Source organism: Camelus bactrianus, chromosome 1 (assembly GCF_048773025.1).
Source record: "Camelus bactrianus isolate YW-2024 breed Bactrian camel chromosome 1, ASM4877302v1, whole genome shotgun sequence".
Lineage (NCBI taxonomy): Eukaryota > Metazoa > Chordata > Mammalia > Artiodactyla > Camelidae > Camelus > Camelus bactrianus.
The window spans coordinates 44959657-44984991 of record NC_133539.1 but is presented as its reverse complement, the minus strand read 5'-3'; the positions used below and the strand labels follow the sequence as shown (position 1 = coordinate 44984991).

The window sequence follows — 25335 nt, the reverse complement described above, 5'->3', positions numbered from 1 at the left end:
TTCCCGAGGTCCTAAATAGGAAAAGCGCTTCAAATTTTTAGATTAGGTCAAATTTATCAACATGTGTACATTTCCCAGAGATTTGTAATGCAGCGTGCTAGCTCAAGTATCTGGGAGTGCTTCTGACTCAAGACTGGTGTGCGTGGAATGACATAAACATTAAGAAAATTCTTAGTATGTTATAGAGTGAAGAATATAAAGATTTAGGAAGATTAGAATGATGGAGCAGATTTGTCATCTATAGCTTACTGATCCAAACTGAAATTATGTCTGTAGGAGAACCCAGCGAGCACACTCTTCCCCAAAGCACTGAGAAACGGGTAAGTGAGAGAAACACCAAGTTATTAGAAAGCAGTATAGAGGTTGCCCCTTACAGGCCAGCACTGATTTGGGAAATGGGAAATGCTGCCATTTAAATGGTCTGACTTATTTCACTGAGTTGATGGATCCCAAAAAGAGAACTGTGGTGGTTAATTTTACGTGTCATTTTCCATAGGATGTAGTGCTCAGTTATTTAACTAAGCACTAATCCTGAATTCTTTGTGAAGGTATTTTGTAGATGAAGTTAGTATCTATAATCAGTTGACTTTAAATGAAAGAGATTTTAACCCTGATAATCTGGGTGGGCCTCACCCAATCAGCTGAAAGCCTTAAGAGCAAAACTGGAGAAGACTGACATCACCAAGATGGTGATACAGGTTGTTCTTGACTCCACTCTCCCTCACAATAAGAACAACTAACAACTATTCAAGAACAAGACACCACTGAAAGAATCTTACAACACGGGGATAAGGCTGAAACACCTCCCTGAGCCACAGAGTCCAAAACATCCCACATTAGAAGAGTAAGAGAAGTGGCTATATGTTGACTGCATTGCCCCTCCCCAAGTCAAGCTCAGCACCATGCAGAGAGGACTCCCTGAGCCTCTGGTTCCTCCACTGGGAAAACAGGCTAGCCATTTCTAGCACAGTGGGTTATTTTGCAGGAGCCCCTACTCTGATCTCTCACCAAGGGGACTGCAGGGGAATCTATGGGGCCCAACCTCTAGGAATCTCACTGTGATAGAGAATGGGGAGGACACTTGCAACAACCAGCACATGGACCTTGGCAGAGTTCATACTTGCAGTGTCCAAGTAGATCTCAACCAGAGGTTTTGCTCATCTATAAAATCAAGTTGGCAGCACACTCTGACCAGGGAACTCAGCAGGATGTGGATCTGCCTGATTTGGATTCTGAAATGAGGATTTTTGCTGGCCCAAGAGGCTGGTCTGCCCACCATCAAGGCAAGGAGCTAAATCACAGCTCCACCTGCTATGGAGAGCATCCCCTGGACACATCTGACTAGAAGGGCTAGCAGAAACATCTGGAAGCGGTGTAGCCTGGCAACCCTCGCATCAACACGGTGGTACCCCTCCTAGCTGGAGAACCTGTTTGGGAAATTGAGAGTTGCCTGGAGTGGACCCTCCCCTACACACCCAGGCAAGAGAGCTGAGCCAGCCCCACTCGCTGTGGCTCCTGGCCCCGTCTGACCAGAAGGGCTGGCTAGAACACCTGAAACATGTGCACTCAGTGGTACCCATGTCAAGAGAAAGGAAGACAGAGCCAATAGTTTGCAGAGCAAAGCCAGTGGTCCTGTTTGGCCAGGGAGCTTGGGGCATGGATGAGCTTGAGTTAAGACAATACAAAGAGCTTTACCAGCTCCAGAGTTGCTTCTCCCATCACACCTATGCAGGGAAACTAATTCACACCCCACTCACTGCTGAATACAGCCTCCAGCCTGCATGACTGGGGAACTTAACCAGAGCACACCGGAAGTCATGCAGCCACCCAGTAATGCTGCTTACAGTAGCACCTGAACAGAGAGCAGAGCCCATGGCTTTCCCAATCTACAGAGCAAAACTGGTTCTCTCATCTGACGAGCAAAATCAGTGCACACTGTCACTGATTTGGGTCCTCAAACAATGAGACGTACAGGCCCTGGGTTCCATCGTACTGCCCTACCAGGGCAGGGAACACAGTACTCAGCCTCGGCCATCTAGTGAGCCTGAGCAGACAATCCAGGCAACCACGGGCCCATTCTACGGCCTCACTTGGGTTAGGGAACCAAGCCAGCAGTCCTATCCAACGGTTCTCAGCCAGTGGCACATCCACCCCCACCTCTCCTCTCCCCACCAGTCCCCAACCTCAGAGTCTGAACAGTTGCCACACTCCAAAAATAGACCATAATAGCAGATCCCTCCTGCCAAAAAACATTACCAGCAGACATGCCCAGAAATCCAAACTGAGCTGACTGGTGAGAATCTGTCTCTGCCAAAGCAAACCTGTGAAGTCTGGAAGAGGAGCCCAATTACTGAAATGCGCTGATACCAACATAAGGAATCAAGGACCATGAAAAACAAGGTAAATATGACACCATCAAAGGAAACTAATAAAGGTCTAATAACTGACGGTGAATGAAACGGAGCTCTGTAAACTGTCAAAGAATTCTGAAGAAATGCTAATGGGAGTTCTTTGGAAGTAAAAGGATGTTCATTATCATAATAAAAACAGGAAAAGGTAGCATAAAATTCACTGGTAAAAGTAAATATATAGTTAAAATTAGATTCTGTAATGTGGTAATGGTGGAGCATAATTCACTTACAACTCTAGTTTAAAAGTTATGAAAATAAATGGAGTAGAAATAACTACACTACAATAATCTGTTATTACTTACACAATATAAAAGTATGAACATATAACAGCAATAATCTAAAATATGAGGGGAAGGAGAAGTAAAATTGTAAAGTTTAGAAATTCTATTGGAGTTTTGTCAGCATAAAGTAGGGTATTATGATTTTAAGATATTTTATGTAAGCTTCACAGTAACCACAAGGGAAAAACCTACAGCAATTATACAAGACAACATGATAAAGAAGTCAAAGCACACTGGCTCTAAAATACATCAAAATACAGCAGGATAAGAAATAAGGAATAATGGCTCTATAAAACAACCAGAAAATGATTCACAAAATGACAGCAATCCTAACCTAGAAATAATTACTTTAAACACAAATGGATTAAATTCTCCAATCAAAAGACATAGAATGGCTGAATGGATAAAAAAACAAGATCCAACGACATGCTGCCGGTAAGAGATTCATGTTAGCCTTAAAGACACAGACAGATTCAGAGTGAAGGAATGGAAAAAGTCATTTCAAACAAGTGGTGACCAAAAAAAGCAAGAATAGCTATACTTATATCAGACAAAACAGACTTCAAACTAAAAACAGTAAAAAGAGACAGAGGTCATTACATAATGGTAAAAGGTTCAATCCACCAAGAAGATAGAACAATGTAAATATTTAATTGAAGCACTTAAATATATAAAGCAAAAACTAACAGAGCTAAAAGGAGAAATAAATACTAACAGTATTAGTTGGGGACTTTAACACCCACTCTCAGCAATGGATAGATCATCCAGATGGAGAATCATTTTGGAAACAGCAGGTTTGAATAACACTATACACCTAATGGGCCAGACAGACCAGATGTATACAGAACATTCTATCCAACAACAGAAAAAACATTCTTCTCAAGCACACATGGAACATTTTCTAGTCTAGATTATGTTTTAGGATACAAAACAAGATATAGCAAATTCAAGAAATCATACCAAGTATCTTCTCTGACCACAATATCATGAAACAAAGTCAATGACAAGAGAAAAACTGGAAAAAAAAAATCACAAACATATGGAAATTAAACAACACTCTCCTGAACAACCAATGGCCAAATGAGAAATTAAAGGAGGAACTCAAAAGTTTGTTGAGACAAACAAAAATGGAAACACAGCATATCAGAACTTTTCGGATGCAGCAAAAGCAATTCTAAAGGGAACTTCACAGCAATAAACACTTATAGTAAGAAGCAAGAAAGATCCAAAGTAAACAACCTAATCTATACCTTAAGGAACAAGAAAAAAGAACAAACTGAGCCCAGAAAAAGAAAGTACTACAGATTAGAACAGAAATAAATGAAATAAAAAACAGAAGAGAAATAGATAAGATTAATTAAGAGCTGGTTATTTGAAAAGGTAAACAAAATTGACAAACCCTTGGCTAGATTAGCCAAGGAAGAAAAAGAACCCAAATCAATAAAAATTATGAATGAAAAATGAGACATTGCAACTGATTCCAAAGAAATGCAAAGAATCATAAGAAGCCACTGTGGATAATTATACTACAAAAAACTGGAATACACAGGCAAAATGGACTGATTCTTAGAATTTTTTTTTAATTTCAATGAGTCACTTTTATTGTATTTATTATTCTCCTGTGTTTATCATGAGCAAGGTAGGGGCTGTCTTCTTTAAAGTGCTTTTCCTGAGTCAAAAGAACTCCAGGCCCTGAGTCCATGAGTAGGCAGCTGGCACATGTTACCCTTGAAACATCTCTGGGATAAAGAATGGGGTGGGCAGGTAGGGCCTCTCTCAAAGAGCTCCCTAGGCCAGCTCTCCCAGCCTCAGCTCCTCTGAAAAAAGAAAAAAAAGAAGAAAAAAAAAAAACAAAAAACCACCAAACCCCCTCCAAATGCAAAGCACCTCTCCCCAGGTTCATGAGGCTGGGTTGACATGCCTACTCTGCCACAAGCTACCTCCTCTACCTATGTAGGAACTCTTCCCTCCTTCCTACCCTCTTTCCTCAGGTTTCCATATGTTCTCCTTGAGGGCACTTTGGCCCCAACCTGCCTGACTTCCTGTGCTGCCCTGGAAGATGCTTTCATGTTCATGGCTCTTGCAGTTGTATGTAGAAGCATAAAACTGAGCAAGACTGAATGAATGCAAACTAGAAAATCTGAATATACCAATTACTAGTAAGGAGATTGAATCAGTAATCAAAAGTCTCCTAACAAAGAAAAACCCAAGACCAGACGGCTTCACTGGCGAATTTTACAAAACATTTAAAGAAGAATTAACACAAGTCCTTCTCAAACTCTTTCAAAAAAATCTAAGAGGAGAGAATGCTCCCAAACTCATTTCACAAGGCCAGCATTATCCTGATACCAAAACCAAAAAGAACACTACTAAAAAACTACAGGCCAATATCCCTGATAAATATAGATGCAAAAATCCTCAACAAAATACTAGAAAAATAAATTCAGCAGCACATTAAAAGGATGATTTACCATGATCAAGTGGGATTTATTCCTGGAATGTAAAGATGGTTCAATATATGCAAAATCAACATGATAAATCACATTAGTAGAATAAAATATTCATATGATCAACTTAGTAGATGCAGAAAAAGCATTTTACAAAATTCAGCATTCGTTCATGATAAAAGCTCTTAAATTTGGCACAGAAAGAAAATATCTCAAATAATAAAGGCCATATATGACAGGCCAGCAGCTAACATCATACTCAATGGTGAAACATTGAAAGCTTTTCCTCTAAGATCAGGAACAAGATGGGGTACCCACTCTCACCACTAGCATTCATCATAGTACTGGAAGTCCTACTTGGAGCAATTAGGCAAAAAAAGAAACAAAAGGTACTAGAATTGGAAAGAGTGGTAAAATTGTCTCTATTTGCCAATGGCATGATTTATATATAGAAAATCCTAAAGACTCAACCAAAGAACTGTCAGATCTAATCAATGAATTCACTAAGTTGCAGGATAAAATCAACATGCAAATATCAGTAGCATTTCTATGCACTAACAAATTTTCTGAAAAAGAAAGAAACTGATCCAATTTACAATAGCATCAAAAATAATAAAATACTTAGGAATAAATTTAACCACATTAGTGGAAGACCTCTACCCTGAAAACTACAAGACTGATGAGAGAAATTGAAGGTGATACAAATAAGTGCAAATGTACCCCCATTCATGGATTGAAAGAATTAACATTGTTAAAATGGCAATACTACCACAAGTTATCTGTAGACTCAATGCAATCTCTATCAAGATTCCAATGGCATTTTTTTAAAGAAATAGAAAAAAAATCCTAAAATTTATATGGAACCATGAAAGACCTTGAATAACCAAAGAAATCCTGAAAGAACAAAGGGGGAGTCATCACACTTTCTGATTTCAAGCTATACTATAAAGCTACAATCATCCAAACAGTATGGTACTGACATAAAAACAGACACAAAGATCAATGAAACAGATTTGAGAGCAAATAAATAAACCAAACATACAGGTCAACTAATATTTGACCAGGCAGCCAAGAATACCTAATGGAGAAAAGACAATCTCTTCAGTAAATAGTCCTGGGATAATTGGAGATTCACATGTAAAAGGATGAAACGGGACCACTATCTTACATCACTCACAACAATTAACCTGAAATGGATCAAAGATTTAAACCTAAGACCCAAAAACCATAAAACTCCTAGAAGAAAACACAGGAGTAAAGCTCCTTGATATGGGTCTTGGTAATGATTTTTTTGGATATGACACCTAAAGCACAAATAAAAAATTAAATACAAACAAGTGGGGACTACATCAAACTAAAAAGATTCTGTACAGCAAAATAAACCATCAGCAAAGTGAAAAGACAACCTACGGAATGAGAAAAAATATTTGCAAGCCATATATCTGATAACAGGTTAATATCCAAAACATATGAAGAACTCACAATGCAATAGCAAAAAACCCAACTTAAAAATGGACAAAGAACCTGAATAGATATTTTTCTAAAGAAAATATACAAAAGGTCAACAGGTACAAAAAAAGATGCTCAACATCACTAGTTTTTAGTTAAATACAAATTAAAACCACAATGAGCTATCATCTCACACCTGTTTGAATGGCTATCATCAAAAAGTTAATAAGAAATAAGAAATGCTGGAGTGAATGTGGAGAAAAGGGAACCCTTGTGCACCACTGATGAGAATATAAGTTGGTACAGCCACTATGGAAAACAGTACAAAGTATTCACAAAAAGGTTTAAATATAACTACCATATAATTTAGCAATTCTACTTCTGGGTATATATCCAAAGGAAACAAAAACACTAACTTGAAAATACATCTGCACCCCCATGTTCATTACAGCACTGTATTTATAATAACCAAGACATGAAAACAACCTAAGTTGACATTGATGTAAGAATAGATAAAGAAGTAGCATATATACACAATGGAATATTATTCAGCCATAAAAATGAGGAAATTCTAGTATTTGTGACAACATGGATAGACTTTGTAGGTATTATGCAAAGTGAAATAAGTCAGACAGAGAAAGAAGATAAACAGTGTATCATCTCACTTATATGTAGAATTTAAAAAAAAAAAACTTACAGAAAAAGAGGTCAGAATTGGGTTACCAGAGGCAGAGGGCAGGAGGAGGGGAACTGGAGGAAGAAGGTCAAAAGGTACAAACTTCCAGTTATAAGATAAATAAGTACTAGGAATTTATTTTTAATTGAAGTATAGTCAGTTACAATGTGTCAATTTCTGGTGCACAGCATAATGTCCCAGTCATGCATATATATGCATATACTTGTTTTCATATTCCTTTTCATTAATAGTTACTGTAACAGAATATAGTTTCCTGTATTATATAGAAGAAATTTGTTTTCATCTATTTTTATATATAGTGATTAACATTTGCAAATCTCAAACTTCTAAATTTATCCCTTCCCACCCCCTTTCCTCCAGTAACCGTAAGATTGTTTACTATGTCTGCAAGAAGTACTAGGAATTTAATGGACCACAGATGACTATAGTTAACACTGCTATATGACACATAGGAAGGTGTTAAAGAGTTATCATAACAGTTCTCATCACAGGAGAATTTTTTTTTCTTCTTTCGTTTTATCTGTATGAGATAATGGGCATTAGCTGAATCTATTGTGGTAATCATTTCAAAATGTATTTATATCAAACCATGATGCTGCACACCTTAAACTTATACAGTGGTGTGGGTCAATTATTTCTTAATAAAACTGGGGGGAAAAGAACAAAACTGAGGTGTCCCCAAGTTAGAAGAAATTCCATCTATGGACTGCAGTTAGCTCCCACTTGAGAACTGTCAGCCTGCCGGCCTGCCCTGCAGAGGTCAGACTTTTCAGTCCCCACAATCATGGAAGCCAGTTCCTTGAAATCTCTCTTCCACTGGTTCAGGCAGGAAAGGACTGAGGGCACCAGAATCAGTAAGCATGGCTGCTGTAACAGAAACCAAGTCCAGATAATGGATCAATATGTTTTGAGAACTACGAATCACTGGCAGTGGCTTAAAATATTTGGGTAAAGTATGGTTGCCAAACAGATTTCTGTATGAACAACAAAAAAACTATCAAACTCTAGGTCTGACCTGTGTACCCCTAACTTGAATCACTATAATGAAGTGTCACTGCCTCTCACCTCTCACTTCTCAGACCTGATTTATCTAGACAGGCCTAGGACCTTTGAATCTAGCAATAATGTGCCATACGTATATAATATGAAGTTTCTCTACGGCCTCCCCTAAGGTCCTGCATCTCTACTCAAGTAACAATCAACTAGGAAAGGCCACCGGTTCTAGGAGACTGAAGCCCCCAGGAGACAAGATAAGCCGAGGGCATGGCATCAGGAGATAAACGGGTTTTAGCCTAAGTACACAGCAGAATAGGCCTGGGGAGTTTACAAACACACTCTGAGGTAATTTTCCTCCTTTCTGAATGCATTGCTGGTATATGCAGACACTGCAACTAGCAGATCCCAACACTGGCGCCCTGACCAATGGAGTGCAGGCTATTAAAATAGAAAGGGTGTGTTTGAAGCCCCTAAAGTAATCCTTACCCATTAAAACACAATACTGAATCTTTGGGGTAATTTCAGAAATGAGTACCAACATCAAAGTCTTGGAAAGAGATAGGGGTGGTGTTATGGGTTAAATTTTGTTCCCCCCTAAAAGTTACCTTGCCATCCTAGCCCCTAGTATCTCAGAATGTGATCTGATTTGAAAACAGGGTGGTTGCAGATGCAATTAGTTAAATTAAGATGAGATCAGACTGGTGCTGGGTGGGTCCTTAATCCATTATGACTCGTGTCTTTACGAGAAGAGGAGACAGGCAGAGAAGAGAGTGCCACGTTAATTATGACACAGACACTCACAGAGGGACGATTCCATGTGGTGATGGAGGCAGAGACCGAGGTACTGCAGCTGCAAGCTAAGGAATGCCAAGGATTGATGAACACCATCAGAAGCCAGGAAGAGACAAAAAAAAAAAAAAAAAAACAAGATTCTCCTTTGCAGATTTCTGAGGAAGCATGACCCTCAGAAACAGCTTGATTTTGGACTCCTAGCCTCCAAGACCATGACACATTTTTGTTGTTTTTTTGTTGCCCGGTTTATGGTACCTTGTTACAGCAGCCCCAGGAAACTGACACAGATGTTATCCCTTTCAAACATCTTCATTTAACTTCTGCTTCATCGTTGAAAAAGTTAGATGGGTCTTGGAGAATGACACTGAAGTATCTTAACAGATCAGGCAGTAATCTCAATTGGAGTTGACTAATCATTTATGCTTTGACTGCAGAAAATCAAGAAAGACTCTAGTAATTGGTATGAAGCTATTGAGAAGGCAGATGATTTTTTTTTTTTTTTGGATAGTAATAAACCAAGTCTATCAGAATCAATTTCCTTTCACCTGGCAGAGCCAACAGTATTTTTTACAATCTTAATTCAACTTTTGTTAGCTTTCTGGTTCCCTATCCTATCTGGGTCCACAGGGATTTTCATCATTTCACATTTCCATAGAACACTGCCTGTCTGCCACATTGAAGACATCATGTCTGTTGGACCTAAGGAGCATAAGACACACAATATCGTGGGGAGAAAAATGCATGCAAGATACTGGGCAATAAACCCCAAGAGATTGCAAGGATATGCCAGTTCAGGGAAATTTCTGGATGTCCGTTTTTCAGGCATATTATAGCCTTCAAAGCAATGACAATTGCTGCACGTTGTCCTGCCAGCCACAGAGAAAAAGTTAAACAGTTAGCAGGCCTTTTGATTTTCGGATGCAACATAAATCATGTTTGGATGCGCGGCTATGACGATGTACCAAGTAACCTGTACCACTTCAAATAAAACCTAGAGAAGGCACCCCAGCTGTCCCAGGCTGTATTATAAGAGATCTAGCCCCTGAGCCTTAGCACCCAGCTATCTAATGCTGCATAAATTTCCTCTGGGCCACTAGAATGCTAAGTGGAGCTGGCCACAAACCTCCATCTTCATGTCTCAGAGTTTTGAGCAATAAAAAGCTCTCTGCAGCAACTACTCTCCATTTAAGACATAGCTCTGGGTTGTTGTGGGTCCTAGTCGAGGCTGAAGAAGTCAGTCACCACAGAACAAGTAACCAGGAACTTGAACTGCCCATCTTACACTGAGCATCACCTCTCCCCTAAGCCGCTTCTGGTCAGGGGCAGCAGCAGTCTGGGATCCAGCGGAAAGGATATGTATTAGGCTGGGCTTGAGCAGCTCCTAATGCACAGGAAATCTGCATAAGCAGGTGATTGATACAGCACGCTTAAACCTGATGCACTGATTCCTCTCTCTCAACTCACATTTTTGGTTTCATGAGAAAGGTCTGTATGACAGGTTGACTGAAAAATAAAATGGCACTTGCTTAACTGATGCTCTCCTGGAAGATCTGCCCCTTTATTGTGATCTCTCCTGGCAGGGCTGTCTGGGCATGGAATTGTTCATATTTTAAATACAGCAGAATCCCTTCTGAGAGCTCTAATTTGAGCCCTAAGACACACATATAAACTGACCAGTAATTAATTTCTGCTTTAAAGCTAACATTTTGACTTTGTTCATCTCTATAATCGAAGATGGGGTGGCTGAAGTCGGGTGCTTAAGTCTGACAAATTCACAGACAACTCACAAGGCTGAAAGATGCACAGACGCATGGGAGAAAGCCAAGCTTGGAATCAAAATTTAAAATCAAAATCATCAATAGAAAATAGGGAGGCAGAAGTCCGGTTCAATGTCACAGATGTTCTAACACGTAAGGTCAGTGTGACAGATGTGCAGCTGTCTCGATGGTACGTTAAACAGAGCCTCATGACGAGTAAAGCAGAGGTGACTGGGGCAGGAAGTATGGAAAGAATCTATCAGGGAGATTTTTCAGAAGAAACCAGGCAGACAAGTATTTGAAATCTGGTGTTAGCTTGGATGTTATTGACTATGTTTTATCCAGTACAGAGAATACACACCAAAGCTTTCCAACTTTCACAAAAGAACTGAACTTTTACCCATCTTCTTAAGAAAACTAAGAATTCTTACGTAGAATCTCAGACTTAAAATATATCAAAGCAAAGACGCTCTGACTGAATAGGGGAGCTATGGGAAGCTGAGTGCACTCCTGTCTTGACCACCTCCTTACCCTTAAGCTGCCACTGGTTGAAAAACCATTATCTAAGTTTTTTCTGAGAACAAAGTGTTTATCTAAGTTTTTTCTCAGAACAAAGTCACGGTTGCATTTTAAAAAGCAGTATTGAATTACAATGGAAGACAACCTAAGTTTTCCCCCCAAAATGTATTTGAAAATTATAAAAGTGGTAGGTATAAATTTTTTCCTACATCTTTGACAACTTTTACAGTTCTAAGTCTCTTATTTGTTGGCAGTTTCAAAAAAGTCTCAGAGTGATTCTGGAAGCACAGAGTAATGTGAATGCTTGAAATAGAGATAAAATGTCTGTTTACCAACTGTGTCTGGGCCCCAGGGGACTTAATAGTCTTATCCTACACTTACCTTGAAGCAGGAATTAACATTTCAGTAAACCCATAATGGTTTTTAAGGCTTTGTGAAATTAAATTTGCTTTGGAGACTCAATAAAGATTTCATCGGAAAAAGGAGGAGAGAGTGGCATGCCACACAGAAATACTCAATATAATTTCCCATTAGACATTGAGTTCCACCTCCTCCAAAGTTCTAATTCACCTATAGGCACACCATTCCCCTCCCACCCTTCCATTACCCAACTTTTCCAGCTCTCTTGGCTTCGGTTTTCCCACCACTCTTAACCTCAAATCTTGCTATGATCCTTGCTTTTCTTCTTCCCCTAGGTGCAGAGCAAATTAACATTCGTCCCCAGCCTCACTGTTTGCTCAGCAAAGAATACAATCTTCCCAAACTCCTCTGAGAAGTCAGTAAATAGCTGATTATTTTTCTGCCTTTTTTTTTCTATCATATTTTTAACTTATTTAGCTTCACATGATTGGTGGAACAAATCTCCACTGACAACCAGTTACCAGATTTCTCCCGTCTCCTTCATTAATTACCTAGTTCTGAGCCCTCCCTCCACCTCTGGCCTCTCCATGACATTTTATGGCAAACTACTGTATAGCTTAGTCAGGGGAGGCTGGAATAAACCGCAGTAACAAGGAAATCCCAAATCTCAGTGACAGGAAAAAAAAAATCTAAATATATGTCTTGTTCTTTCTATATGTCTACTGTACCTTTTCACCAGACTCCAGACCTTGGTCTGATGAAGCGATCACCGACTCAAACATGCTGGTCACACAGGCAGAGGGAAAGAGAGCTCCTGGAGTCTGGCAGCCGTAATTGAAAGCTTAGGCTGAGAAGTGATACATGTCTTCTTATACCTTATCACCCACCCACAAAGGGGCCAAAAAGCACATTATTGTGTGTGCCCAGAGGTGGGAAGCCAGAAATACTTGCAATCATCACTAGCAATTGCCACACTGTATTAGTAACTTCTCAGCCCACCTCTCATTTTTCTCTCCCACAAAGGCAGCGGTGGAGTTCTAAGGTTTTGGCATTGTGTGTTCCTTATTTTATTTCTTGCAAGGATGAACTGCAAAAACAGCTCCTTCTACCCTGCCATCCGTATGACTGCCTTTTTCTCTTCTTAATCTCCAGTTTCCTTTTTCTAAGTATTCGCAACAAAATATTTTATCCATGCTGTAGAGGGTGAAATGTGGAATAGTGCCAAATTCACTCTAAAACGTGGTGTGAACGCCTTCCTGCAGAACTGTCAGAAAATAATCAGCAGACTCTCAGTCTCGTCCATTATTCCAGGGAATGATAAAGGCTAGCCAGACATAGATTTGTGGCGGAAAGAAACCAAAATTAATTTGTGTTACTCGCATCATTTAGTCTATTTGTGAGGAGAGCAGCAGTAATTCATGACTGGGTTATATTGATTTAAAATTTTTTCTCCTTTCTATTTAAATTGGAGGTGATTAGTGGCTAGCATCATAATTTTTTTTCATCAGAGCATTCAATACTGATTTGCACACAGTAGGTGGTTTCCAATTGTCAGCTATACTGTATAATAAGACGCTGATTGCCTCTTAGGAATGTTTAAATAGGCCAAGAGTATCAAGGACTACTTTTTTTTCCCCCCACAAAGATCTCTTATTAATTTATAATTACAGTTAATACCCTGAAGTATATAATCCACTTTCAAATATAATTTTACAGTTAATTCTCACAACAACTTGACAAGTATGCCTTATTTTCCCAAATTTTAAGGCGGAGGAACACATTATCAGAAAGATTAAATGAACTTCCCAGGGAAATCTGCAATAGGAACTCATGTTTTCTGACTATAAATCCAGTATTTTTTCCTAGTAATAATCTACTTGTTTTAATTCTTAAAGCCAGATATATCAGTTAGGATCGGGTCTGGCTGCCGATTCCAACAACAGCCGCGGCAACGGGACGGAAGTTCCCTTTCACTTCTGCCTCCACGTGGAGGTGGGCAGACTTGGGCCGCGGTGGGGACTCTGTGGAGTCCATGCTTCTTCCTCACCAGCCTAGCACGTGGCTGCCACCCTCAACATCAGTGTATGTTCTAAGAGGACTGCTGGATTTCCAGGGTTTCCAGCCATCACCTCCAAGTTGAGGGTTACATAGAGAATTGCAGGATGCTGCTAAAAATGAGCACTTCCCAACTGAGCCGGCTCTTTTTAAGCAATGTTCTCTGAAGTCGCCCCACATATCTATGTTTCATTGGTCAGAACTTAGCATATGACCACATCTCGCTATAAGGGAGGCTGGGAAATCTGGAGAATGCAGCCTTTAATGCTGAGAGGCAATGAACTCAGGGTAAAACTTGGATCTGTCACCAAGGAGGGGAATGGACACTGCATAGGACAGTGGCAGTCCTGCCACAGTCGTGTACCTGATTGCAATCTGAATTCTCTCTCCATCTTCAACCTCCAGCAAATAATAGCTAAGAATTGTTATGAAATTGATAGTGGTGTATTTTTATCGATTGTGAGGTGTACTCTTCCACAAGCACCTTTTCACATGATGTGTTACTCCCGATAGAATCAATCGGATCAGTGAGTAGAATTTTATCATCAGTGAGTAGAATTTTATCATCATTTGTCAACCACTCTAAGACTCAGATTCTGTTTGCCCTGGTTCATCAGGGATGATTTACAGATGCTGCCTACGTGTAGGCTTGCAAGGACCCCAAGCCCTGAGCCACTCCTCACTGAGGCAGGACAGCGCTCATGCCCTGCTGTGCTTGGACTCATTTGTTCATTAACTTCATATTCATTCATTTACTCAAAATTCAAAACCATTTCTTGAGTTCCTAAAGCCTAGTGTTATACAGGGCTCTGAGGACATGCCAGAGAACCATGCCTTTGCTTTCACAAATCTTTCATTTTTCTGGGAACAGTGCAACATAAAAAAGAAACAAATCATACAAAAATATATACTGTAAGTGCTAAGTGCAAAGAAAAATAGAGCAGGGTATGGGGTAAGGGGTGTGTCTGTGGGGAGCAGGGGACATTTTAGAACTTATAGTCAAGGAAGGTTTCTGCGATAGATATCTGAGTGGCTACTTAACTGAACCAGAACACCCGTGTGCATACGCAGAAGGAGGACATCCCAGGCAATGTGGGATTTAGGGTTACGCTACTCTCTCTGACCCAATATTTGATCTAGTGACCCAGTGAAAAAAAGAAATGAGCCCTCAAACCAGGAAAACACATGGAAGAAACTTAAATGCATACAGTGAAGTTAAAGAAGCCAGTCTGAAAATATTTTAATATGTGACATTCTTGAGAACTATGGAGACTAAAAAGATCATTGGATACCAGGGGTCTGTGAGGAAGGAGGGATGAATCAGTGGAGCACACGGGATTTTTAGGGCTGTGAAACCATTCTGTATGACACAGAAATGGTGGACACATGGCATTATGCATTTATTAAAACCCACAGAATGTACAACAGAGAGTTAGCACTAATGTGAACTATGGACTTCAAGTAATAATAATGTGTCAATATTGGTTCATCAGTTGTAACATGCGTACAACACGAGTGCAAGACACTATTAACAGGAGGGTGTGAGTGTGTGTGTGAGAGAGAGAAGAGGGAAAGAGAGTACGTGGGAAATCTGTTCTTTCTGCACCATTTTTTTGTAAATTCAACATGCTCTAAGATAGTCGATTTTTTTTTTTTACAGGGAGGTATGCATAAGGGGATGAGAAGAATTTGTGCTTGTCTTTGCGATCTACCACAGCATCTAAGACCATCTGCCAAAATTTACCCTCCAGACTCATCTCCTAATTCATCGCTCCAGCCACCTGGTCCAATGACCTAGCCATACCCAACCCAGTCCCTGAATACAATGGAATTTCTATACCCTGGTGCACTTTCTGATGTTCTTCCCTTAGCTGGGGGGTCCTGACCTCCCCCGCTCCATATATTCCCTTCTTAACCAGACTCTTACTTTCTCCACAAATCCTGTCAGTATCCTTTAGCCAAAAAGAATTCCTTCTTCCTCCGCGTTCTAACAGCACCCTGCAAGTACCTGATTATTGATCCCGGCTGGCCTTATATTATGCTCAATTTTCACATCTGTTTCTGTCTGTTCTTCTTGAGGACCAGTTCCTTGTCTGAATTTTCTTTGATTCAACTATAATGCTAAGCACAGTGCAAGGCACATAATTGAACCAAGTCAATGTTTATTGAAAACAGGAATTAAATACAGAAGAGACGTGATAATTTAGTCATGAAAGTCCTGTTTTCTTGGCTTTTTTCTAAGTAGTTTGGATTTCCTGGTCTTTCAGTGCTAATGACCCAAATGCCATTTTATTTGTCAAATACAAAGAATGGTATGGGGACAAAGTTATTAAATTACACAAATGATAATAATAGCAAATGGTTTCATGTAAAGTCTGTGGTGGAGAGGGAATCAGATCCACGGCATATAAAGAATATCACATTTAATTTATGGGCTGTGGTGAAGGAAAATTCATATAGATTATAAGCTATTATTATTAGCTATTAGAGCTAGCAGATTCCTACTGAAATTGACAGCACTAACATTATACACACAGACACAGTTATATAAGAATGACTTTGGTAGTCCATACTGTACCACTTGGGGGTACATTTTTCTGTATTACTTTGACAATCAGAAACAGTGGGGGTTACAATTTCTGATTTTAATTCATAATCAGATTGCTTTTTGCCAACTATTGAGCTCTAATGGCCTAAAGTCTGCTCATTTTTTCAACATCATTTCTGTGCAATTGAAATAAAATGATCAATTAGTCTTTTAAGCACAGCATCTGTGTTTCGAGGGCAAGTTGAGAACAGAAGTAAAAATTGATTTTGTGGATGGGTCTCAGAGGGGCACGGGCTCTCTCCCTCCAGGAAAAGTTTGCATCTCTGAGCAGAAGGCAGCTGTGAGAATTAAGGCAGAAGTGACAGACATGTCGGTTTAGCACACAGCCTATGGAGACGTCTCAGACTGGTAACAACTGACCTAAGTGAGAGCCAACCCAATGCTCTATTAGTTGAGAGAAACAGAAGTGACCCAAGACAGTGAGCCCTACTCGGAGTTACACACCTGGGAGGGAAAGAAAACCAGGACCCTGACTAAACCCAGGTCTACCGCTGCCCTAGGACAAATGAGGCAGACTCTCCAGTGATGGGAATTTCTATCTTCTCTAAAACTCAGTAAAGGCTTCACATAATCCCCTGGTTTTGCAATATGTACTTCTCAGTACAAGTGCTTGCAGGGATGTGCTTGGTGAGTACCCTTTATTTAGAAAATGGCCCTCAGAAATACATGTATGTTAAAGTTATACACAGGACTAAGATAACACAAGAAATAATCTGCAGTAATAAGCATCTTACATTGATGGACGTAGCCCAGAACGTAGGAAAAAATGAGCAAGACCATGATATGCACAGACCCAGCTGGCTATCAATATCCTGCACATCACACGAGTCACACCTAGTTGGAAAAGCTCCACAGATTCACTGACACCCCAAATCATGGTTCAAAAGATATCCTCCTATTGTTGAGTTTTCACTGATGGAGGCTAGAGCTCATCACATCCATTCCATTGCTGTGAATACCAGCCCAAGCAGTCATCTGTATCCCTCCCTGCTCCACACACACACACACACACACACACACACAACAGCCTCAAGGGGAAGAAAGACAAAATTCTTCGTTTATTGAATCATAATAAAAAAAATTTAACTCATCTGGTTGTTTTGATTATGAAATGAGCCAACCTTTATAAAATGCCATGCACACGGCAATCTCATAAAAACTGCTGTTGCTGCTACGACTACTGCTGCTGCTGACTGGCTCTGAGGCAACAGATAATCTAGGTATGAACAGTTACACGTAATGAATCAGCTGAGACATAATGCAAAGAGCTGATCTTGGCATCACATCAGCCTGAGTTTGAAACCACTTACTGACAACCGAGAGAGTTGGGCTTATCACCCAACCTCCCTGAATCCCCACTTCTTCCTCTGTAAAATGGAGCAGTAACATTTACCTCGGGATGGTTGTAAGAAATCAGTTTAATGTAACGCGGAAGTAGGAGCTGATTGATAAATGTCAACGTCTTCTGCCATTTCCTCCTAACTCTTTCCTGTGAGAGTCTTCATTCTAGACAATAGGATGCTGCACTGGAATAAGTGGGTTGTAGACCTGACATTCCTTCCTACTGAGTGATTGATGGAAACCTGTTATCTCGTTGTGCGCAGCAGCTGCTGTTGACTGCCACACAAGTGTTCCCTGGAACATGCTGTTAGCAGATAGTGATGCTTTATTGCCCATAGTCAGCTGACCATTCCTCTGGAGAAATGAGAGACCCAAATATAGTGTGTGAACCAAGGCAGCCAACCTATTTAGAATTTGGTCCTGGATGGATACAAGAGTGATCACATCCTTAACTACCCCATTTCTAGCAACTTTGCATGCTTACAAAGCACTGAAAAGCCCGTTCATTAGAACCGCACACCTAAAATGCCCCAGTTTTTATGTTTATCTCTGAAGCCAATTATATTTCTAAATTTGTTTTGCAGGCTTTCTCCCAGGAAATGTCTGGCCATTCTCTGGATTTAAGCTACTGTATGACTTTTTATCTCCTTCCACAATCCTTTCCTGCCAGGCAGAAGCTGGCTGTGAGATGTCAGGTGGATACTAAGGTGAGTCCTGTCCTAGCCCTTCTGCAAAGGGGCAGGGTGATCTTGGAGGCAAGGGCATGGGTTTTACATTATAATATAGTCGTACTGTCTCTCTGTATGGGACCTATGTCAGTGAAGCCTCACTTCTCTCAGTTGTGGAATGGAGATAATACTGCATTCTGAGAAAGAATTGCTGATGTTTGCACAAGGTCCTGGGTTCTCCACTGAAAAAAAAAAATACCTAAGAATTGTTGATGCTTAAGTGAGTGCATGAAAGGAAAGTGCCTAGCACATACTTGATGCTCAACTTTTTAATGGGCTCTTTCCTTTTTCACACAGTCTTCTTGACCCACTCTTACACTTAACCTCTTTCCCATTTCAACAGCCCTGTCACAACTTTAGAGAAGCAAGTTATGAGCAAGCGGCTGTAGAAACGCCTCCAACTGTATAATTCCGGAGCTTCCGTGCCTGGTGGTGGGGATGCGAAGGACGGAGCCTTTGCAAGGAGCAGAGTGACAGGATGGTCCCACCTTCCGTGAGACCACAGGCAGCATGACAGACAAGCACATCTCCTGCGCGCCCACTGCGCTCAAAGCACCTGATTAGGCTCAGTGAGGGATGACAAACGAAAGAGAAGACCGCCCTCCTGCCTGGCTGCTCTGTCCGCCAACTGCTTAGAAGCCTGGGAGAAGCAGGGGAGCCAAGGGGAGCGGGAAGGATGTCACACCGTAACGCACCCTGCTCAAGAGGAGCTCATTGCGAGCTGGCAAGTATTCCATCAGAAAACATTCACTCCTGGAGTAAAGGGAACGGGGAGTTAACCAGATCCAGGGCGCCCGCGGGGCCTTGTAAGTCACAGAGCTGCCGAAACACCTGAACACTCCGCTGAGAACAGTGAGAGTGTGTATTCCACTCACAAAGGAGCACAGAAGCCTTTTGTAAACGAAGTGAAGGTTCGCAGAGAGGACAAAATCTAGGGCGGCAGTTACAATAAAGCCACAGCCAAGCCGGTCCTCCTGTTGTCTTTATTTTTCCCTTAGTCCTTACGTTTTCTGATCTGTCATTTGCGGATACCGCCTGATCAAAAGGGCAATCTCTTGTTTGCCCAGAGCAGGGCTGGGGAAGGCAGTGCGGGGGGCGGGCAAAAGCCGGGCAGGCGGGGGCTCGTTTATCTCTGCGGCGGGTCCGTTCCTCCCCCACACCCCGCCCCGCCCCGCCCGCTGCCTCAATTATTTCTGAATCGCAAACTTGCTAGGCAAGGGCGGATTCACGTGCTTGCCTTTAGGGAAAAAACGCAAGCCCTCCCACCCAGTCGTGGGCTTCGTTCTCAGTTTTCCTCCGCGAGTTTCGCTCTCCCCGGGATAACTAGATTCTCGTAAGAAACCAAACCCAAGTGGGAAGATTAATCCAAGTGGGTTACCTGCCAGTCGTTTTCTATAAACCACAGAAGGTGGATGTGCAACAAACATTTCTAATTCTTTATAATGACACTTTTATTACTGCGGCTCTTTTTCCTAAGGACTTTCTGATTTCGGCATGCTTTAGAGGCTACTGCTATTCATCACAGCTTAGTTATTTAAAAACTGGGGTGAGGTGATACGTCGTAAATGAGCAACCTAGAATTTTCTCCTACAATTGCATTTTATATGTCTGTCCGTTATTAACATTTTTATTTTGCCAGTAGCGCTTACTTCCCTGTTTCAATTCAATTATTTAAAAGGCACATTTCAAAGTTGTAACTTAAAACGATGATTAAAAACAACTGACACTGTCAATAATGCTTGAAAGTAGCTGTAATGCAGGAGAAAGAACTCCAGATTTGAGACAAAAAATACTAGGTTCAGTTTAGCTATATCACTTTAAAAATATTATTTAACCTCTTCTGCTTCAGTGTCTTTAGGTATAAAATAAGGATGACGATGTTTATTTGACTGAATTGTGGTTATAAGAATTTAATGTGATTAAGTGCAGGAAAGCCACCAGGTGGAAGAGTTTATGATAATTGAGAATCTTCCTGGGTAAATAGCATATAGAGACTAATGCTCACAGAACTGAAGGATAGCTTTGAACAGAGGTTGATCCTTGAGGACCATGGATAAGGATTCAAAGATGGGCTTCTTCAGGTAGCCCATGAACCCCCCGTAACAATCTGCAAAACTTCTGGGCACCTATGTGTGTTAGGACTCTGTGGGTGCCAGTGACAAAAAACTGAACTGACACTAGCTTATTCAATCAGTAAGTACAGGGTAGCTTGAGAACAGGTGGAACCAGGGCTTAGAATACAGCCAAGGTGCTTGTTCCACCTGGTGGCTCTGTTTCTTCCTTAGATGGGCATTATCCACCTTCATACAGCTGACCAGCTTCTTCGAAACACATCACAGGTAATGGATTTACATGATTACATCACCCATACTAGACAGGAACTAGTTCTCCCCTCCCAAGCTACGAAGTCCCAGGAAAGGACACTGATCACCCTGTCCTGATTACAACATCAGTGTGGTCAGGAGGCAGGGTATTTAAGACACTAAGTGGAGACCACTTGCAAGACATAGAGTAGGAGAGAAAAAAAACATTTCCCAGGAGAAAAGGGGGTTTGACTGTGGTTCTGGGGAGACAAAATTCACATAAATGTAGTATCTTATGGGAATTCTTTCTCAGAGTTTCAAATGTTTTCATTTACCATAGAAGAACCACAAATCTGCAGATTTGAGAATCAAAAGGATGTTTCCTCTTGTGGAAATATTTTGTGACAGGTATTTCTTAAATTAAAGAAACCCAATTTACATATTTCTGTGAATCTGTAAAATGTTTTCACTTAACATCAGTCCTAAACTAAAAATTTAATGCATTTATTAATAACCTTCACATAAAGAAATTAATATTCCAACTGAAGTGCACAGAAGACTCCAATTAAGTTTACTAATTCTCAGTGGTCATCTTGGGTTCTATAAAAATGTCTAGTATCTGTAAAGAGATGTCAATTTAACTCAACAAATATTTGAATGCTTACATGCAAGATATGAGCTCAGATAGTGTCAAAATTGTTGACCACCTGGGGAAAACATCTTTAATATTTATGATGATTAATTTTATGTGTCAACTTGTCCAGGCTATGGTGTCCAGCTGTTTGTCAAACACCAGTCTGGATGTTGCTGTGAAGGTATTTTGTAGATGTGATGAACACTGAGATCAGTAGACCGAGGAAGCAGATTACTCTCCATACTGTGAGTGGCCTCATCGAATCAGCTGAAAGCCTTAAAAGCAAAGACAGGTTTCTCAAATAAGCAATTCTGCCTCAAGACTTCAGCATAAAAATCTTGCCTAAATTTCCAGCCAGCAGATTTCCAGACTGCAGATTTTAAACTGAAGACTGCAACATTAACCCTGCCTTGAATTTCCAGCCTGCCAGGCTGCTCTAGATTCTGGACTTGCAAACTCCCACAATCATGTGAAACAATTCCTTAAAAATTTTAAGTCAGTCTCTCCGTCTCTCTCCTATTGTTTGTTTCTCCAGAAACTCTTGACTAATACAATATCCCTAAAATTTAATGAGTATCTAAAATTAAGAAAAAGTCAACCACCCAAGAATCGAATGAGCAGAAGCAGCAGACGTTCCGCAAGGTCACCTACCTTGGTGCAGGACCTCGACCGGCTGCTGGCCGCGTCCCGCCAGCAGCTGACGCGTCACGGGGCTGGGACCGCGGGACTGACCTGCGCGGAAAGCCGCTCCCGCTGGGGCGGCTGCGCGAGGCCTCGGCGGAAGCACCGCCCACCCGCCCACCGAGAAGCCGGGCGCGGTCAAGACGCACCTGCGGGTCATGATCGTCCTGCCTGAGATGGTGGGGAGCGTGGTGGGCGTCTACAAAAGCAAGACCTTGAGCCAGGGCAGATCAAGCCTGAGGGCCCCTGCCTGGGCGAGTTCTCCGCCTCCCACAAGCCCGTGAAGCACGTGGGCTCGGCGTCGGGCCCACCCACTTCTCCCCCTCATGTGGTCTGCTCCGCTCATAAAGGCTCAGGCGTCTCAAGAGGAAAAAAAATGTTCCGTGGTTGTTTACATAAAACGAAATACAAGTTATTTAATGTTGCTCAAAACTAGAGAATTCACACTAACATTAAGTTAAAATACGCATCTTACATATCAGAATGACCAAAAACTGCTTAAATTTTTCCATTAAAAACAAATGAACTCAGCTGTTGATTACCTAACCACAGAGACAAAAGTTACTTCAAGTTGAAAAAAAATTTCCAGTGACTACTTCAGTAGTGAATATATTGTTATTTTAAAACTACAATAGGTGTGTTTATGATGAAACTAGGTAAATACATTAATGTAGTTAAGGAAGGAGATTTTCAGCCTGAGAAAACAGAAAAGATACATAAAGTAAAACAAGTTAAATGTAAACCCACAATCTTAAATTTGAATTAGAAACACTTTTTCTCTTAAAACACACACACACACACACACACACACACACACACACACACACACACACACACACACACACACACACATCCTGACTCCGCCAACAGAAAAGGCCTAGTAGCAGTAAGAACTTGTGTGGTTCGTAAATGTGATTTTGCACTAAAATATTCTAGGACTCTTGATGAAATAACTAATTATAGCCAGAACTGGGGCAGAAAATGGTACAATAAACCTGAGACACCTTATTTTAACAGGAAATAATGAGTTTATCTGGACCAATGGCTTCATATCAAAAGAGAACAGAAACCGAATGGAAAGGTCTCTCTCCCATTGGCGTAAAACAGGACCATGTGAGCATCAAAAAGAATAATAAGGACCGTGGATTGAAATACACAAATTATATAAGAATCCATTAGTTCGGTAAGATTCTTAAGAAAAAAAACAGTCCTTAGTCACCATTTGGAGCTCATAAGAACCAATGTCATATCTCTAAATACTGATGCAGGAAGAACTAGACATCTATCCTTCCTTTCCAGTACAGACTTTAAGTTAGAGTAATCAAGTAATTAATGTGTGAATGTTCTTCATAGAAGACTCTCTTCCAATACATGCTAAAAGAATAATAATTAGTAAATCATCATTTGCAACCCCTAAATTAACAATGGTATAATTATAATGATATAATTAGAAAAATAGGATATAATTAGAAAAGTGATATAAAAGAATGATATCATTAGAAAAATCATCATTTGCAACCCCTAGATTATCAGTGGAATTGGGGAAAGATCATAAGTGGCTGTTCAGCCATTTGTTAAATGTTAATGGCGGGGCGGGGTCAGGCAGGAGGTGGGGGTGTGGGAGGGTGGTGTGGGGTAGGTAATGGCTCAGTGGTAGAGCACATGTTTAACATGCATGAGGTCCTGGGTTCAATCCCCAATACCTCCATTTAAAAAAAGTTTTAATAGGGAACTTCATGAGAAACACCTTGAACCCCAAATCTAATCATCATTAAAAGTGGGCATACCACTTGACAAGTGTTGGTGAGGATGTGGGAAAATTGCTACTCTTGTGCATTCTTGGTGGGAATGCAAAACAGTACAACCGCTGTGGAAAACAGTATGGCAGGCCCTCAAAAAATTAAAAATAGAATTACCATATGATCCAGCAATCCCACTTCTGGGTATACACCCCAAAGGACTGAAATCAGGACCTTGAAGAGATATTTGTACACCTGTGTTAATAGCAGCATTGTTCACATTTGCTAAAATGTGGAAGCAACCTGCGTGTCCATTAAAGGATGAATGGATAAGCAAAATGTCATATATACATACAATGGAGTACTATTCATGCTTTAAAGGAAGAAAATTCTACAAAATGCTACAAGAATGAATCTTGAGGACATTATGCTAAGAGAAATAATCCAGTGCCAAAAAGACAAATACCATATGATTCCTCTTATATGTCATACTTAGAAGAGTCAAAATCATAAAAACACACAGTATAATGGTGCTTGTCAGGGTCTGGGGGAAGGGACAGTGGCGAGTTATTGTTTGATAGGTATGAAGTTTTACTTTTTACAAGATGAAAAGAAATGAATTGTGGGGATGGGTAGTGGTGATGGTTGCATAACAATGTGAACATATGTAATACCGCTGAGCTGTTCACTTAAAAATGGTTTCGGCAGTACATTTTATGTTATGTATGTTTACCACAATTTTTTTTTAAATGGTGAGACTACCAGACATGTGCCTCCTGGTGTGATACAAAGGAAACGATATACCACAACCTGTAAGGGATATTTGCCTAAATAATTGCACCTGAAATCTACCCAAGCATCCACATTTAACCGCCTGTCTACTGGGCGTATGGGGCGACAGATGAGTTGGGTTGGGAATGGAAAGCAGGATTTTGAAGTCTAACAGGAGGAAGCAGGGCTGAGAGGAAAGTATTAAAAAGCAGGACCCAAACCCCTGGGAACAAAGGAGGAGGTATCAGTTCCTGTGGGAGGTAACAGGCATTGGGCCCTATTCTGCAAGACTTTGGGTGTCTGAGAAGACTGTAGACACAAACAAATAAAGATAACGGTAATCACCCTTGAATGCTTTCTAGGGACCAGGCACTGGATTTCTTGTCCTCATTTATTTCTCCCAGCAGTCTTTTATGAGAGGCATTACTTTCATTGTTTTACAGATGAAGAAGCGGGGACTTAGGAAATGTTAAATAACTTCCCAATGATGCCCAACACTTAACAGTTACAAACAAAGGAGGTTTCAAAGGTTCAGTGCCATTGCTTTCTGGACTGTAGAACAGCAAATTCACGGAACAAAGTATGCTTGTACTTCCCTAGCTAAAGCAAATCACTCTGTGGTTTGTCCTTGACTTACTTCTGCATCGTATACTACATTTCATTGACTCAAAATGCCACCAAATGCAAGACTCACAATTATTTTTCCTATACCGAGAAAGAAAAATGCTGTCAATTAAAGTATTGTAAGCATTTAGAATTTAGAATT

At 40.6% G+C, this 25335-nt stretch overlaps 1 pseudogene; it reads left to right on the top strand.

Moving 5' to 3' along the window:
* Positions 1-20726: 20726 nt before the first annotated feature.
* LOC141578622 (small ribosomal subunit protein uS19 pseudogene) lies at positions 20727-22495 on the top strand (annotated as a pseudogene).
* The last annotated feature ends 2840 nt before the right edge of the window (positions 22496-25335 follow it).